The sequence below is a fragment of the Lonchura striata genome, chromosome 2, assembly GCF_050655825.1.
Source record: "Lonchura striata isolate lonStrDom1 chromosome 2, ASM5065582v1, whole genome shotgun sequence".
Taxonomy (NCBI): Eukaryota; Metazoa; Chordata; class Aves; order Passeriformes; family Estrildidae; genus Lonchura; species Lonchura striata.
Window position 1 is genome coordinate 7,488,322 of NC_140704.1, and position 17,421 is coordinate 7,505,742.

Sequence of the window (17,421 nt, forward strand, 5' to 3'; positions counted from 1 at the left end):
AGAAAGGAATTTGGTTGTTGCAGGTGGTCAGTTCATTCAGACTCATAACATTTCTCATCTTGTAATGTCAGAGCCTAGGCAGGGAAGATAAGCAATGAAATAGTGTTTTGAACTTCTCCCTTTTATGGGTCATCAACAGAAGCAGGTTTTGGAAAGATTAAAATGTATTTTCTAGTTGCAATATGCCATGTATTTTACCACATTTTAGTACACTTGTAAAATGACTGGTGGTGCTTTGAAATGTCTGTGGTATTCATTTCTGCCTGAGTCATGACAGATGTGTATAGACAAGGACATCACAGGTAAAATTCAGAGTGCAGGAGGAGAGTGAAATATTGCCCAATTGTATAAATAAAAAAGCTTACTAAAAGATCAAAATACTGCTCATTTGGAGAGCATGCTGTGGCTGTACTTTCTTTACAGATAAACAAGAAGCCTGGTTCTCTAGATATAAATAATCTCAAGGATGAACATGATATCTCATCAATGTTCTACTCCCCTAGCCAGCACCTATCTGAGTTTAATTTGCTGCTCTTGGCAGAATTTAGTTCTTCTTTCAGTACACAGAGGCCTAACATCTGGTGCCTGTGAAAATGGACTTTGGATTGGGCTTGATTTCCAGCTGTAGACTGGTGAGAGTTTGGGAGCCTGGCATGTCTCCAGTCTGGACACAGCCCACAAAATTTGCCAGTGCTTTGTGTCTGTGTGTTTGTGTGCCCCACCATGTGTCCACACAAGCACTGAGGTGCTTGGGAGCATTTTCAGGGTGAATCTGGTGTGCTGGAAGTCAGCTTCTCTCTCCAGTCATGTCTTGGTGTGGATTAATGCAAACTGCCTGAGCCTCACCTACAGCAATATGGAGGTTTTGAGGGTAGGATGAGGAGGCAGGTATTTTCTGTGCCTTAGAAAGAAAGAATTGCATCTGATTTCCTTTGGACAATGCCTGTTGACCTTCCTTTTCAGCTGCCTTGTCCGTGCCTGGTCATCTATGAACATGCTGCCATAGACCAGCTATGGAGATGCACATTTCCATGAGCATTTGCAGATACAAGGCTCCTCCTTCTAAGGAAAATATTCTGCTTGGTATGGCCAGCCCAGGATTTCCATTTTGAAGTCATGGATGGTGCACAATTTGCTAGCCATGATCTGTTATGCTGGGAGCTTGTCCAGCACAAGGATTGAACTTGCATCACCAAGCTGAGATCAGAAGGGTGCTTGACCTCTGTGCCCACTGAGAGCTAAGGCAATTAGAAGAATGTTCTCCAGGACTCTGGAATGAGTTTCTGTTCAAAGGACTGAAATAATCCATATTTGAAGAATTAGAGTACACTGCAAAAGGTAGAATGAACTTCTGCCTGCTCTGAAGCAAGTAATAGCTCAAAAGTGGTTTTCTGCCTGGGTTTATGTAAACCTGATGACTTTAAAGCTGTTGAAATTCTATTGAGTAGTTAATGGTCTTAGGGCACTGAGTCCCATGGAGAGGCAGATTTGTGAATTCTTTTAAATCTAAATAAACAAATGTTGTCATAGCACCATGAGGTATTTTCATTCTGTTTATTACTAAACTGTCTTTTCCTCTAGAACTGCCTCTCCTCAGTGCTGCAGACAGAAAACATCTCAGTGATTTTAAGAAATGGATGTAATTCTTTAGTCGCTTCCTCAGCCCATCAGTAATGCCAGAAACAGGAAAGTGTCTGGGCATAGAAGCACTGCTTCTATACCCCTGCCTTCCCCAGGTGTGCTGCCCTGCACTGCAGAGCCCTCTGTGTGCACACAGCCTGGAAGCAAGAACAGTTCTTGTTCTTGTTCTGTGGTTCTTCTTGTACAAGGGGAAGTGATAGAGGGTTGCTGCCTGCTGTCAGCTACAAATCTGCTCATCTGCTGCCTAAAGAAGCAGAGTCCCCAAGAGAAAGAAGGGGACTTTTACTGATACAGAGTGAATGAGAATTGCTGTGTGTAAGGAGCAAGTACAAGTGTCTTCCACTGCTATGCCCTGAAGCTTGGCAGAGCTCTGGAAGGGATGCATAAATGACAATCTCTGATGGGCAGTGTATTTTTTTGCATATAGCACCATCAGTCTGTAATGGGAATCAGGCAACCACATACTCCAAACACCTGAAAAGCTCAACCTTGAAATGCACTTGTTTTGAAATTGATATTCTGGTGCGGGCCATCTCCTTTGAAGAGCAAAAGGGTTTAGTGATGGCTTGTCCCAGTACAGTGGGTGACTTTCCCTCTCTGTATTTTAGCTCAAAGGGAGCACGAGTGACAGACTTAGGAACTGACAGTCTGACAGAGTGTTTGGCCAGGGCTGTGCTTAGGAGAAGGGTATGTTTGTGCCAAAAAGAAGTACAAATGGTGATGAGGCTTAGGAAGCAAAAAATGTGGTGTGTTGATAAGCTTGGGGAGAGCTGCCTGTGGCCTAGGAAGAGGATTATGGGGGAAATCCCTCTGAAGCAAAAAAAAAAAAAAAAAAAAAGTATTTCTGGAGAAAAATGTGGTAGGACACTAGCTGGGGTAGTGGGGTAGCCAGGATGAGTCATTTACAGCTGTTTTTTCTAGGGGTCATGAATTAAAACACAGGGTTGTTAAGTCTTAGTTGTGCTTTGTATGTTTCTCACTTTCCCTGAGGAGCAAAAGAAGTTATGAAGTATTGAGAAGTGGTGAAGCCTTTTTCTTAACAGGAAAGAGACTGACAGAACAAGGATTATAACTCTTCTCAGGCTAAAGGTGAGGATACTGAGTTGTGAAGTGACCACACTATAAAGCTGTAGCCTTGATCTTGCAAAGATTTCTGTGCAGACTGAACAACATTTCTTACAGAAGTTGACCATATGACCAATTTATTAGGATCTCCCATTTCCAAGGATAAGTATTTTCAACTTCAGGTGCAATTCTGCTATCACTGAACACAGCGGGGAGTTGTGCAGGTGATTTGCTGATGTGTGATAGATGTATGAATAAATGTTATCATGCACAAACACTCACGTTTTCCTGCAAAAATTGGGTAGCAGATGGGAATTCTGGAGTGTGTTCTAGCTTCTTGCTTACCCTCCCCTCCAGCTGTTAATTATTCTTTCTAGTTTAGATCTTAAGGGAGGAATTATTTATCTTTTGCTATTTGTGTTTCAGTGAAACATTAACAATCTCTTATTAACTGCCTGTGCTAATTATCTCAACAGTAGCAGTATTCTTGCTCATCAGTGAGTCCATGAATGAAGAATGTGGAGCAGGAATAATGAAATCACTTTGTTGTCCCCTTTCTCCGCATGCTGCACACAAATGAGTAAAAGGATGGAAGATCCTAACCCTGCTGTGCACAAAATGATGTGCACAAGATCTTTTTGTAGGAGGTCAGAAGTTTTGAAATGCTTCTGTGGAGAAGTCTGGGGAGTTTTGCACTGTGCCATAATTCAGTGTTTGCTGAATTATGCTGAATTCTGACAGCTGTCTGTCCTGTGTTGACACAAAACAGCCACATGCTCCTTTGAATGAAATATTTCAGCCCAAAGATTTCAATATTTTAAAAACATTTGTGTGTAGGAAACCAAAGTGGTTTAATGTGAGTGTCAGTTCTCATCTGTAATGAGTGCTCGCAGGAGTCTGCTGTGCAACCAGTTATTTACAGGATGAAAATTAGAAATGTTCCCCAGCATGTTACTGCTGCAATTAAACTGAACAAAATACAAAGTAGGAGTGTTTATTGTGCAATAAATAACAAAATTATTTATTGAAAAAGCTGACGGCTTCTAACACTTATCTACTAGAAAAGATTTTGCAATGGCAGACTCAATAAATATGCCTTTTCCACAGTGCTGTTTGCCACAAAACATAAATCCTTTTTGTTAAATAAGATGACTGAAAGAAAGCAGTTATGGAAATACATGACTGATGAAGAGAAGGTGATATGAGTTATTCTAATGTGAAAGGCTGTCTCCTATCTCTAATGCTGACCTTTTCCCAGTGAAATACATTTACAGTGTCACATGTTAGTTGTTAATAGTTTCAACTATTCTGGTGTTTGAGTTCATAACTCTTAGCTTGAATATGTCTTTTAAAGAAACCATGACCATTTTCTGAGAGACAAGGGAGTTCTGATCATTTTTCATAGACAGACATAACTAGGACAAATGTCTGTCCTTGGGAGCCAGGTGCTTTCCTACCATTAATCTTCACAGCCCCCTCTGGGGTAGGTGGAGGTTGTTATGCACACATTTTATTCCTGGAGAAGTGAAACAATCAGAGAGGCTTGCCCAAAATTTAATCCTGGTCTGAGTGACACTGATAGGAGATAAATGCCTTGGTAAAATTTTTTGGAGACACGATTTCCTATGTGGTAAAGATGCATTTCAATAATCATGAGTTTGTGTCTGTGCATCCAACAGCCAAACCACTCTGACCTGTTTGCTGACCCTTGCAGGGGTAGGCCAAGCTGGAGCTCTCACCTGTGTGAGATGGAATTATATTTAAAATGAGGTCAAAATGGTTTTCTACCTTCCTTTCCTATTTTTGTCTTTCAAAAAAAGTCACCACAGCAGTCTTTTAACTTATACAAATTATACATATCTTTTATTTTCCTCATTGGAAATATTTATCTGGTATTTGTGACCTTGGCAAAGCGAAGCAGATAGGTCTTGGGCTAATGTTAATCATGTGTAAAGATATTTATAATGGTATTTAAAAGGATACCATTCTCCATGGAATAATCAGGGCACTGTCTGCAAAGTAATGAAAATTTAAAAATAGCTGGTTGAACAATGCAATGTAGAAATGAATAGGCTATAGGAAAATCTATGTAGTGTCAAGATTACCTATTTCTGACACACTTTTTATAAAGAGAGCGAATATTGACATATTGGCTCTAACTTGAGATGCTTTAACAAAACTATGTCTTGCTACATAGCCTCAAAGATTACTCCTGTCTCTGTAAAGTGCCTATAGTAGATTATTCTCTTTTTCTGTTGCTGAGTATTGCAATCTAGGGGCCAAATGGCTCTAGGCTATTAGAGTGCTAAGGCCAGAGAAGAAGCACAGTTTGCAGAACGAATTTCTGGCTCTTCACACCTTCATAGAGTCACCCTCATCTCATTGCTTTCCCTCTGACATCTTTAGCTGGGAAGGGGAAGCTCAGGCATTCACTGGGCAGTGCACACATGTTACTACAGACATGTGAAAGCACGACATGAGCTGCTGCTATTATAAAGGTAGAAAAGAGGAAGTTTTTTTTCTGACTCCAGCATTTATACTTTGTGGCAAGCACATTTCTCTCCCTCTCAGGGTTTTCAGAGAGGTGCACAGAGAGAAATGAAAGAGAAAACAATTTCTATTTCTGCTCCTTGATTTTCCTATGTGGAATGTATTTAGAGAATTGTTTACCTGGAGTGAGAACTTGATTGGATTCTGGTGAGGATTGTTTAACCCTGATGGCCAATCCAACCCACCTGGGGCTGGACTCTCGAGAGAGGGTCACAAGTTGTGTTAGAGTCAGAGAAAGTAGTATGTAGTTTTAATATCCTCCTTTTATAATATATTGATGTATTTTAGCATAGTTATAATAAAGAAATCATTCAGCCTTCTGAGTTAAGTCAGACATCGTCATTCCTTCCCATTGGGTTCACCTGCATTTACAATAATACTTTTCCAAAGGTGACAGTGGATTGGAGGAGGAATGTGCCACCTCTCCAATGACATTGGACAAACTACCAGTACATCAAATTTCTCCGCCTCTATGGAGGAATGCAAAACAATAGGTTGTTTACAGAAAGCTGTGTGAGAAAGTTCTCTACAAGAATGTAAACTCAGAAGGCTTTAGAAAATCTTAAGAATCAGGGCAACACACACACACTGCAGAAAGGTGTTCATGGGGTTGAAATCAATCTTCTTCTCAGCTTGGGCCAGCTCCTTGTTTCTCAGAGCACAGCCCTGGGCAGTGCAAGCTGTGGCTCATGGGTGGCATCCAGGCCAGCAGCAGCTCTGTTGGACAGCCCTGAGGAGAGGATATGGAAAGAGGGGGAGACTCTTCCCCTCTCCCTGCAGAGAATAATTCCCAGTGCTTACCTCTTTGCAGGTTGTGTTCAGTCCTGCACCAGGGCACTCTTACTCTTCCAGCTGATTGCAGCACTTTGACTTCAAGGTCAAGGTCCAGGTAATCATCATCTTTCCCAACAGTTCCAAAAATAAAGTTTTGGAACTTCTTGTGGGCAAGGAGGTCAGAGCTGAGACAAGCTAAGGCTTCAAGGCTTCAAAATCTTTGCTGCTCTGCTCTGGGATGGATGATAAGTCTTGCAATTGTCCGCTCTGTGCCAAGCCAAGGAGTCAAGTTAGTTTGGTTCAACTTAAATGATTTAATTTCTTTTTTTTTTTTTCCATTCTTTATCCAAATTTCAAAATCACTTTATTTTGGGATATAAATTGCTGTTATATTCAAGTTGAAAGTGGCTGATTTATATCTTCTAGTCTTAAGCAATAAATCCTCCTCCACCAGTGTCTTTGAACAGGGAATTTTCTTTTAGACTAGCTGTTTTACCACCAGTAGTTTTAACTTGGATGGGTCAGCATTTTGCAGGAATATCATGAAATGGTTCCTGACCAGCTCTCTTGAGTACCTGATAAGAGTCAGAATAAAACTGGAATTGGACAAACTTTACAAATGAGATCTCATTTCAGTCACTATGCTTTCACATATAAAATGATTTCATACATTTCAAAAGAAACATCATTATCATAATTTATCATTTTTTTCACAATTTTATATCCTCACAAGCAAATATATTTTTTATTATTATTATAAAAAGGAGTTTCTACATAATAGGAGAATCCTAGATTATGTTTGACACAGGCTCTTTTTTTAGGATGCTGTGGCTTTTTTGAAACATTTTCTATTGTATTTTGGTATTGCATTGTGTCTTACTGACTACTCAATATATTTCCCACAGAGACCTGTTCTGTGTATTTCCTGTAGTGAGGACTATTCAAAGAGGCTGTAATCCCGTAACAGTTTATAGCAAAATCAATTTGATATGCCTTGAAAAATATTCGCTTGTATTACAGTCAAAGGAAATGTGTGTGCAGAGAGAATTTATGCTTGTAATGAATTTCTTGAAGCTGGAAATGCATTGTGCTTGTGTAATTGAGGGTCCTCTTATGTTTGACTTAATTTTTCCTTTTCTCAGCTCTTTTTAAGGAGAAACCCGTTTTATCACTGCAGTTAGTTAGGAAGGTTTTTAGGATTTTAAGCCTCTATTTCAGAAGAGGCTCTCCTGTTCAGGAGTATTTTGTGCTAATTTAGCTCCAAATGTTCTGAGTGCCTCCAAGGAGGTAATTAGGTGAATTATTGTCGCGTAGCTCTGGGTACCTGCTTGGCAGCATATCTTTGAGTTAATATTTAAGAACTACTGCAGCACCCTCAAGTGGTGATGCTGATCTGTGTTTAGAGTTGTTTTTTTTCCCCAATTGTTTATTTCTATTATGGATAATTTCAGTGTTTTGGGCTAGCCAGCTTAGGTATTGTCAGTCCCTGCAGTCCTTCCTGAAGTCAAGTACCCACTAAATACAATTAATCACACTGGAATCAGAACAGAAGTCTCAGGGAAGTTTTCCTTGGATTGTTAAATGATTTTATGGAGGGTATAAAGTGTTCTCTGTGTCTGCAGTAACTTTGGCTTTTGGCTAGAATAAATAACCCGAGAACCCTATAGAAAGAGAAACCAGCATGTTGGGGTTTTCTTTCAGACTGTGATGCAAACATGGAACAACTGTGGCACAAGAAACACAATTTCTTGAGCACACACACACTGACCTCAGTGACATCTGTAGCAATGACTTAGGAAGAATGAATGCTATTGCTTAAAGAATTTTTACTATCCTGATGGTTTAGTTCTTTTTTCATTAGCTGCCTATTTTAAACAAGCAGCTGGGCACCAGATTGGATTAAGAGCCCTGGTCTGGGGCCTTGCTGCTTCCAAAATTAACAAGTGCCACCTCTCCTGATGTTTCATCTCTTAATTCTGCTGAGCCTTCCCAGTATCAGGAGTCATTATCCTGTAAAACAAAAGGCCAAAGGATAAAAAGCCTGTGCACCTGCCTCCTGCCCCAGGACAGACCCACAGGAGCAAATCCCTCAGCTCCACTGGTCTCACCCCTAAAACACAGACAAGAAGTTTCATCTCAGAAATTTACTGTAAGTCTTAATGGGTGTTGTCTCCACTTTGAGGGCCTTAAGTGAAAACACATATCAAAATGCTTATTCCCTTTTCACTTATAACAATGTGTACTGGACACAGTGCACAGGGTGGGGAGAGTGGAAGTGCTCCCTCACCTGCAGAGCTGCTTTGTGCCCTGTGCTAATTGTGCTAATGCTGTGGGTTAGCAGAATGGCACAGCTGCTTCTTACCACTGCAAAACTTCTACCATGTCTGGTGTCTTTTCTGAATCAAATTCAGAGAACAGGCTTGAAAAACATGATAAAAAATGTGGGTTTATTTCTGGAGGTTAGAAGGCAGTCCAGGTACTTATTTATAAAATTGTATTGATCCAAATGAATTTTCTTTAGGTTATTATTAATATTTAATTTTTTTTTTCTTTTTTGTCCTCTCTCAGCTACTTGACATAGAAAATAGACATCACTAGAATTGTAAACTTTGTCCTCCTGCCTTTTTTTTACCTCTCTTTTGAAAAAAAGACTCATTTTAAATGTGCCATCTAGGTTGCCATCTATATAAGAGACTGCATTGTGTTCAGAAGAGAAGCGTGTCAGTAGAGGGCAGGGTCCAACAGCAGTGAGTTTCCAAAGGGATCTGATAAAGAAATTAAAACTATTTTCTAATATGAGCTATATAATAGACAAAAAACTGTGTGTGATGGAGCATATTTAATTTAAAGTCTGTGCTCTGATCTTAAAGGCCTGCTGTCAGCTTGGAAATCACAGTGTGATCATTTTTATTGTATTTTTTTTTCTATAGAAAAGAACTACTGGTAGCAAAAGAAGAGACAGATTACTTTGTAAACTTGCCTTAGGCTGCCTAAAATAAGCAGAAAGGTGCAGTCAGGCCTCTCCCACCATGGCTGCAGAACTAAGCTGGGATGTGCAGGCAGCCCACACTGCAGCTGACCCACAAACCTATTTTATGACATTTTGGGGCACGTGTGGGGCTTGCAAGGTGGCAGGGCAGGCAGCCTCTGCTGCCTTTTAAACTAGGTGCCCTGGCTAGAGAATTGCCTGTGGTGGAGAGGGGAGCTAAGCTCAGCACGAGAATCCCAGGCAAGGCTCAGTCCTGGTTGCAGGGAACCCCTCGTGCCTGGATCAGGAGCTCAGTGCACAGGAACATCACAAATAATAAAGTAGTGCTCCTCTCCAGCTCCCTGGGAAAAGCAGGCCAAAGATGAAATGATTACCTGTGGACCTATTTAGAAATAGGCCTCCATGAGTGTTCTGAAATCAACACTATTTCAGACTTAAGAGACTGGGAAATTGGTGTTCCAAACACCTTTATTTGCTTTTCCATAGGATCATGTAATCATAGTATTGTTTAGTTTGGAAAAGATCATCGATACCTGCTGCCAACCCACCATTAAACCATGTCACAAGTGCCACATCTACACAACTATTAAATCCCTTCAGGCAGTGACTCCACCATTGCCCTGGACAACCTGGTCTAGTGCTAGACCTCCCCTTCCAGGAGGAAATTTTTTGTAATATCCAGTCTAAATCTCTCCTGCTCAGCTTGAGACTGTTTCCTGTCATTCTGTTCCTTTGAAAAGAGACCAATCTCCACCTGGCTACCACCTGCTCCAAGGGAGCTGTAGAAAGCCATAAGATCTCCCCTGAGCCTCCTTTCCTCCAGGAAGAACACCTTCAGCTCCCTCAAACACTGCTTATCCTGAACCCTGATAAAAGCTAGTTTCCAAAACTTTCTTGCAAATTCCTTAACACAAGGAAAGCGCCGTGCGTTTCAAGATAAGACAGATGATTTTTGTAGGAAAATCCCAGGTCATTTAAATTCCTGCATGTTCTATTCTAGCCAAAACACAAACACACCCCATTTTGGGGTGACTGTCCTACTTTCTGGTTATGTCATCTCTGTTATCCAGCAAATGTTTCCACCTCTGACAAGTTGTTGCCTGCATTTGTCATAATGCGCCACAAATGTCAGTGCCACGTGTGCTTCATCTTCAGGGACCTCTATGTTTCTGGGTGACACAACTGGGCCATGCTCATTGGCTTTGAGGTGTCATCCACTTCCAAAAAATACCAAGCAGCATCAATAGAAGGACAGACACCTTTGAATGGGGGTACTCTTTTCTCCGTAAGGGAAATTTTCACTAAAATTATCATCCCCAGAATCAGCAGTGCATTCTGTTTTGCAAAGTCACTGGATAGGCAAAGACTTATTTAAATTGGTGAATAATGGCTAGAATAAACAATTTCTGCAGAAAAATGGTAAAATTCCCTTGGCCTCGTGAAGCTAAAGAATGTTACACTGTGGTTGTTTATATGAAACCATTGAAAATGTAGCATTGAGAAACAGTTTAGTGATTTAAGGACAATAAATTCCAGATAAATGGCGATGCTGGTTCCATCTGCCCATTGCTGATAAGATTCCTGGAGCCAGTGTATCAAGTGATGTTTCTTTAGAAGTTACTTTAAATCATGGTGGCCTCATTTTTTCTACAATTGAATTCAGTGTTGGTGCTTTTACAAAATGCAGCTCTGATTGTGCTGCTGAAGTTGTGTTGCAGAAACTATGATGGACTCAAGAGCTGGGTTTGGACCCTGTTGTGACATTTTTTGCTGTCTAGTTGCTGTTTGTCTGCTTTTGTGGAGAAGAACAGGATGATCTGAATGCTGCTGTGTTCTTGTATAATTTGGAGGGAATTAGATTATTTTTGCTCTGGAAAAAAGAAACCTTTTCCAGGGGTTTGAAATTATCAGTTGCATTCAGAATTTTCCAGGATTGCCTTTGTCACACTCTTATTCAGATCATGATGAAGCAGCTTGTATTTTCTCACTTAGTGGAGTCCTGAATTGCTTTTATCTGTGTGGTGAAATTATTGAACATCTCTAAAGTTAATTTTCATACTTTCTTCAGTTCACTTGACATGCTTTTATGATTCCTGGGCATATGCAAATAAATATACCTATAGATATATCTCTAAGTCAGGAGTGACTAGGTGTGTGCCTGGCTTGTTCACAAAGCATTGGCTTTATTTGTTTTGTAAAGCTATAACTTAACAAGTCAAAAAGATCTCTGTCATTTTAGCTAGAAACTAGAAATAAAATGCCCCTAAATTTAGGTACATGCAGTGAATACATCAAGATTCATGTGAATATCCACTGGAATTTTCCAAAGCAGCAGCTCATATTGTTTATACCATCAGTGATCTGATTTTGATAATTCCAGTACCTCGTGTTGCTGAATACCCTTGCAAAGCTTAGTGCCTCTGGCATATGTTGAAAGAGTGCAGTAAAATTGAAAGAAGCACATATGTTGGTGAGTTTTATATGAATACATGCTAAGACATGTTTAAAATTAAAACCTCTCATTGGCTGGCTTGTTTACTGACCTTAAACATCTTTGGTCATAAACTTTTTTTAAACTAGTAAAGATGTAATTTATTAATCTCCTATCAGTACTCAATTCTTGTCCTTGTGTCTTCCACCTTTTAAAAAATGAATGCACTGTTTGATAGCCATATATAATCCTGTATATTTGTTATTACATAATGGCACTTGACCAGAAACATTTACAAACTTTTAAAATAACTTCCATGAGCCTCAGCCTTTTTTGACTTTATGTTACTGCGACAGGTGAACTGGATGAACTGTGTAATTTGTATTTAGGAAACTATGAGCAAGCCTGTAAGCTTTTTTCCTCAATCAATTTATGAAGGCAAATAGGCAGGAAAGAACATGCACCAGCACTGACAGTGAAGAAGCACAAATATCTACCAATTTAGATTAGTCTCAAATCCAAAATGACATTATTTGCTTTGAGGTGATTTCAGGGGACTTCAGACAGCTAATCTAGAGCTGTGTCCTGTAAAATCCCTGCTCACAGCCCACTTAGCTCCACATGACTGGAGCTCATCAGATGCTTTTCTGTTCAGCCTGAAAACTTCCTGAAGTGTTCCCAGTGGCAGATCTGCACATTCAAAACTGCCCATGAGGACATCCCACAACAGCTCCTCACCTGTCTGTAATCCTGCTGGGAGGCAGAAACTGGGATGAATTGTAGCTACAGCCTTCAAGATTGCCTCATCTGGTCCTTATTCCTAGAGAATATCCAACATGCTGCCTCTCAGGGAGGGGTTTTACACACCTCCATGATTGCTCCTTTCTCTGTAAATGCTGCAAGAGAAGAACATTTGAATATGCTGAATCTGTGCCAAACTGGAGGAAGAGACATATGTCTGGCAGGGCCAGAAGGAGAGCAAAGGAGTGGGAGGATATTTGGTTAGCCTAAGGTAGCCTTTTTGAGATGTCCACTTCTCTAAATATACTTTTTTCCTTGCATATTCATATTTCTCTATAGGGTTTCCTTTCATCGTGGGGGTTCCAAAACCTAAAATTGTGTCATTATATCCCCTGAGTCTTTTAGTAAATCTAGGTTTTAGTTCTCTTCCAAGCAGTAAAAAATAACCTGTGAATTTAGTGACAGCTCATCTGAGGAGTCAGATCTGTTTAAAGAAAATCTTTTTATTAGGAAAAAAAAAAGGCTCCAAATTAAATTATTTTCTCTTGTCTGCTCCCTTTGAATCATGTGGCATGCATTTGAAATGCTAACTCATTAAATTCCTTCTGCTTCTTCAAGATTCTTCATGCACAAGTGCTTTTTGGGAAGTGGAAATTCAGAATTTCTCCAAGGTATTTTGCTTCTGCGTGCTGCCAATTTTACAGTGGTGAATTAGGCAGGAATTGCATCAGCTTCTCCCAACTTGGGCAATTAAGGATGTGCAGATGAGGCTCATGGAGCAGGAACCTTGTGCATCCCTTTCACATAGAGAGCTGAGTGCATCTCTTGCCTTGAGTCAGTGTGTCTGAGGTGACTCAGGGATGCTTTTGCAGGATGGTTGCATTTCTGATAGACCTGCAGCAGCCTACTCTGCCTTTCTGAAGGCAAACCTGTTCCATTTTCTTACCAAGAACCCCTTTGGGAGAACAGATTCATCAGGCAACCTGGTTGCTGTCATGGCATATCTGGCTTGAGCAGGAAGCCCTGGCAGGTTACAGAGCAGAGGAATGTGCATGGTGGAGCTCAGTAATGCTGGCCAAGTCTCACATGGATGCCAGCAGCTCGTGGCATCCAAAGAAAAATGTATTTATCTGTAATGCTTTGCTTCCTTTCTTCTCTTGAAGACACAGAATTGGGATCTCATCCTAACTTTTCTCAGATAAAGCTCCCAAAGACAGAATGTTAATTAAGACAAGAAAGATAGTCTGCAGTACAAATTTTATTGGTATGAATGTCAAATTCATACCAATAAACTGTAGTCAGTACCAGCTACAGGGCTAAGCCAAGACCCTGATGTGGTGTGCAGCTGTAAACACATGTACATCAGTATTTTCTTTCCCTTAGGCTTTGCATAATCTTTTTTAGCACTAGACTTGCACAACCATTGTTCCAGACTCCTCTCTTCTGTGTTGGTTTCTTTTTTATTCTGCCTTTCATCACCTCTGCTCCAACTGCAAAATCATAAAAAACCATATAGGAAAGACCTCCTTGGCCATGTGATCTGTAGTTTTGCCAGTTGGCAGGATTATGTCTTACAGCACATTTTCTAATGCCTCATACAGGCTATTTATAAGTGCCCTCAGCATTAGGACTTTCACCCATTTCCTTTGGAAACAGTCCTGCTCACACTAGCGGGAAGAACCTGCTGATATTCAGCTACATGCTCTTGATTTCATTTAATTAGGCCTTGGTGGGTACCAGGACTCTCTGTGGTTACAGTCACCTGTCTTACTGACCACTGGGAGAACATTCATCCACCAGCTGTTGGAATTGCCCTCTGCAGCAGCTGATCTCCCTGGTTTTCAAAATGCTCCCATTGAGTGGCTCCAATTAACCTTGCACCAGCCCAGCCTGGCTCCCTGCTCCCCAGGCACATTGGTGCTTTCCACCTCTGATAGCTTTGGTCCATTTCTTCTCTGCCTCTTTGACCTCACTTATCTTCATCTCCTTTTTCTCTCAGCCCTCCTGGTACTTCACTGTGTCCCTGCCTCTTCTATATACTTTTGATTTTTTTTCTTTTTGACTCTGGGCCCATCTCTTCTCCTGAAGAGCCTTTTCTTCCATTATGCTTTCTTTTTTCCCCAAAATCTTGTATCCTATAAGGTCACCATTGTCTATTATTACCAGTACTTGGCTATTAGTGTTTTCTATTCCCCACAAAAGCCTTCATCCCACCACTTGTGGAAGACTGAATTATTCTTGTGGTGCCCAGAAAACTACTTTTACCAAAGTTTCTCTTAGTCCAGCCTGGAGAGCTTCTTTGTTCACTTAGGGACTTTAGTTTGTTTTATTTTTGATCATTATGAGGCCTGCAAGATTATTTTTTTCTATATAATGTGTGATTTAGAGAGAAATATGCTTCTCTATGTCCTCACTCACTGTCCAATGCTGCATTTCTCTCCATCACTTGCTCTGAGGTGCTGCTGACACAAATAATGAGCTCAGCATTCTTGCCACAGTGCAGTGCTCCCCCCAGCACACCTGTTAGATCAAAATTAAAGATCAATTGTGTCCTCAGGGGCTGCTGAATTGGTGCATTTGGCACAGCAAAGGCAATTCCTGTTCTGGTTTGGTTGGGTTTTCAGTTGACACCAGGCAGCAGATGTATAGAAGGCATAAGCCTGGGGCTATTAGTGATTCATAAGCTGGATGATTTTAATTTGGCTGACCATGGTAATAGGAGTTAAAATATTTTATCTTTGTCTCTCTAGTGCCTAGACAGTTGCTATTATAAAAACCCCAGATATTTTATATTAATAAATACAATCATTTAAAGAGAAAATACTAACTTGTCCTTTTTGGGAGTGATATTAAATAAATAACCAGGAAATTCTAAAATTCCTTCACAAGTTCATTGGAAAATGAAAATATAATAGTTCAAATAATAAAAAAGTGTACTTGAACTATTGAGAAAAAAGATTTATTTAAAAAACCCACACTAATCAGCTGCTTAATAACTATCACCACTTGCAAACCAGAAACATGTTTAGCTCTGTCTGCAACAAACTCTATATTATTTAGATGGCAAGCTCATAAATTGCTTTGTCAGAAAGAAGAATGGAGCATGAATAAGAATGCATGAATTCCCTGACAGATAGAAGCTATATCTAAATAAAAAATATCCAGGAGTAACATTGCCGGATTGTTTCTTTGCCAGTGTTATTCTGAGCTGATTTGTCTGAAAACAAATATTTAATGTAAAGTTTTAAAGGCAGTAGGGCTTGGGTTTGACCTGATTTTGATTGTGTTACATTAATAGTGCTGAAATATGGGGACACTGTTTATTTATACAATATGGGGAGAAAAAAGTGTCATTTTTTTTTTCTGAACACTTTAAAAATGTCAGTAAAACATACTTTGGAGCTGCAGGGAAAATGTCTTAACTAACACACTTTATTTTGATGGAAATGTCACTAGTTGGGAATTAAACTTCCCTTCAAAACTTTGGATACTGAATTAAATATACAACTAAAAGATGCTTGAGGACTCTTTGTTTTGAAGTGCCTTGATTTTTATCTTGGGATTTCATTGCGGGGTTTATGGAAAGGATTTTTCTTACATGTAGGATGTGTGCTTAAAAAAAAAGACCCTTGTGTTTGTACTTTTGAAATATTTTGCCTCTTTACACATGTTTCATAATGCAGGTTGCTCATTTCTCCTCAAACTTTGCCACGGGCTGAGAAGGTCTTTTGCTGCAATGCAACCCCAGTCCTGATGTGGTGTTTGTTTGTTTTGGGCCATTTTGCTGCCACGTCTCGATGTCACAAGGTCACTCTGGCTGTAACAGGGTGACAGAAATGTGTCTTGCAAACATCCTTCACCCACCATGATACCCAGAACACGGCATTAAATTGTTTCTGCTGTCCCTGGTTTGTCATGGAGGGGAGAGCTGGAATCAGAAGTGCCTTTAAATAGCTGTAATTATTTATTTTTGGGTGAGTGAATCACAGCCCAAAGCTACGTGATCAGGATCTTTTGGTGGATGAGAACCATTTGGCTGTTTGTTTTTTACTGAGCTTTTCAAGGATTTGACGTTGCAATTCTATATTCCTTTAATATATTTTTTCCAGGAATTGTGTACACACATGCATGTCCAATGTATGTGTGCATGACTAAGCAAACTCAATTATGTGAAATCTTGGTTCTTAAGAATTAAAACCACAATGTATTTGGATCTGAATTGGTCCTTAGAGGCTCTTTTGGTTTTGAAGTGGGCTGTGATGCTGAATGTTTTCTTTTTTCTATACTTCCTTTGAAACTTTTTAATTCAGACACTTAATCTTTGTTGGTTTTTCCTGCCTAGTGGTTTCGTCTTGCCTTTTTGTGGCTTTCTTTGATTATTCCTTTGTGTCCTAGTTTTTCCTTAGAAGTTAAAAATGTATTATTTCTTTTAATTTTATTCTCTAGTTCCTGTTTTTTCAATACTAGTTGTCACCAATTCAAAATATCATAAGGCTGTGATTATTCCAAAAATCATGAATGCAGTTCAAGGTGGAATTTAGCTGAGCTATGTGTCCAGATTTTTGGTAGTGAGTTTGTGCCTGAAACAGAAGTTACAAGGGGTCCAAGTGGCTCCTGGAAAGTTACTTCTGTTGTGACTTAGAAGCCAGACCTTTGCTTCAGAGCATTGTGTGCTCAACTTGTTTTTTAATTAAATGTCAGGATCTCAGCTGTGAAGATCAAAATGATTCCTTCTTTCAAGTTCTATCAGGAAGGGGATAGAGCGTTTGTTTTTGTTTTCTCTCTTGATGAGATAAGGTCCCCTTTTCATCTAAATGTTAAGACTTTTCATGCCTGACTTTGAAGACACAAATAAAAAGGAGTGGATGAAACCATTCAGACACAAAGAGATTTTTGATCAGGCAGCTATTGAAATCATGGAGGGGGAAATCGTTGCACTCTAGAATATTGTATACATGATCTACTGAAGTGGGGTTTTTTTTAAGACTGATGAAATTACATATATCAGAGATGGTATTATCTTAACAGCTAAAACTTTAAGCAAGAACAGTGTTTTGAAGCAGAATTTTAGCCCATAAAATCCACTAGTTAAATTATACTGAAGTTTGTGAGCTCTTCAGCAGCAAGTCTCTCAACGGGAACGGGCAAACACCACTTTATGCTTTGTGTGCTATGATCACAATATCTCTGGTAAATTCAGAGGTCAAAAGGGAGGATTTTGGAGAGCAGG

General features: G+C 39.8%; 1 protein-coding gene and 1 long non-coding RNA gene across 3 annotated transcripts in view; both read left to right on the plus strand.

Annotated features, from left to right (window-relative positions):
* Nucleotides 1–12,612, plus strand: part of LOC146768104 (uncharacterized) — a 75,653-nt gene extending 63,041 nt beyond the window's left edge. Inside the window, exon 2 of the long non-coding RNA XR_014953203.1 lies at nucleotides 964–12,612. This is a non-coding gene — a long non-coding RNA (uncharacterized LOC146768104). The remainder of the gene's footprint in view (nucleotides 1–963) is intronic.
* Nucleotides 1–17,421, plus strand: part of DPP6 (dipeptidyl peptidase like 6) — a 548,806-nt gene that overhangs the window by 123,599 nt on the left and 407,786 nt on the right. The gene's annotated exons all lie outside the window — the stretch shown is intronic.